We start from the raw sequence: 1,652 nt of genomic DNA on the forward strand, positions 1-1,652 counted from the left end.
GTTGCACAGGACTTCTGGTCTACCCCAAGAGCTAGGGCCAGGTGAAGCTCTGGGAGTTGTATGCTGTCACTAGGAAATCCTTGGCGTGTGTAGGAAGGGTGTGTGCTGAGAGCACAAGGGTCACTCCCAATGGACCCTACTGTGCCCATAGATTCACATTTACTTGTTTGATTTCTGAGTGCAATTACTCATGGCTGTACATATGAAATCTTGGATTTCATAATAAATTAGGAAAAAGCCACATGTTGTATTAATAGAAGAATTTACACAAATGTTCTGGGCCTCTAGGTGAGTGGCTGGGCTGAGATGTCATAAAGTACTTCATTGTCTATAAAATGCATATATGTAAATGTGGCTGCAGAAATAAAGGAAATGTGAACTTAAGGATCTAAGTCAAACTAGATTTCTGTACCTAAGTCGACAGTTAAGAGTCTGGGTTGAGGATTCAGAGTCCAGTCCCAAGTTTGACCCTTTTATGACCTTCAATAAGTTGCTTAAACCCTGGACCTTTAGTTTTGTTTACCTGTCACGTGGTAAAAACATCTGCCATGGAGTGATCATGAGAATTAAATGATGTCATACGCAGAGGCAATATGTATTGTAGATTGAATTGATTGTTTATAATTCTTTCTTCCAAGAAATGAGAAAGAATGTTATTGGTGTAAGCCATTGAGGTTTGGGACAGTTTGTTACACAGCATTATTACAATAATAGCTGACTATTATACAATGTAAACCATTTGACACAAAGTCTAACATATTTCAGGTACTCAATAAGTAACTGTTATTATCCTTGTTCTTGCTATTGTTATTTCTACTGGGAAAAGGGGATGTGAGTTCATGCCACACTAGGTTTAAAGATTTAGATATCTCATTAGTAGAGTAAAGGTTTTGAAAACTCCTGTTTAGTATTTTTTTGAAGTGAACTTTAATACTTTTTCTGTAGTAAACATACATTTACATCTCTGAGAGTATTTGGGGGAAATTTCAACATGAAGCCCTCACATTTAGCATGAGAAGTGTCACAGGTTAGAAACTGGCTACTTCCCTTCACTGATCTGATGGATGTAAGAAGATCTGGGTGATAGTCTCCAAAACCTCACTCCCCGGATGCACCACTTGCCCACACTTTTCAGCACCCCACTAGCCAGTGTGAGGACTTCCTTCCTTCTCTGTTCTGAGGCTGAGAACCTGCTTGCCACGCACATTCTCAGCAGGGAGCAGGGTGTTCTGTGATCCTCAGAGCTGTAGTTTGGTCTGAGGTTACCATGTGCCAAGAGTTTTACAGGCACCAGCCCATTTCACCTCTACAGCTTCGTATAGTGAGTATGTCTGTTAGTCTCAACTTATGGAAGAGGAAACTGAGGCTCTGAAAAAAATGAGTCACTGGCAAAAGTTGAGTGATTCCTGTCTTAGCTCATTCATGCTGCTACAACAAAACACTTGAGATCCAGTAATTTATTTAACTAATTTTATTGAACAGGAACATATTTATTCACAGTTTTGGAGGCCAAGAAATCCAAGATCAAGACAGTGGGAGGTTTGGAGTCTGGCGAGGGCCCATTTTCTCCATTTCCAAGATGGCGCCACATTCTTACATTCTTAGGACTAGGAGTGGTGGTGAACTCTGTCCTCACATGGGCTGATGAAGGG

Source organism: Chinchilla lanigera, unplaced genomic scaffold (assembly GCF_000276665.1).
Source record: "Chinchilla lanigera isolate Chin_1 unplaced genomic scaffold, ChiLan1.0 scaffold00054, whole genome shotgun sequence".
In the NCBI taxonomy this organism is placed as follows: domain Eukaryota; kingdom Metazoa; phylum Chordata; class Mammalia; order Rodentia; family Chinchillidae; genus Chinchilla; species Chinchilla lanigera.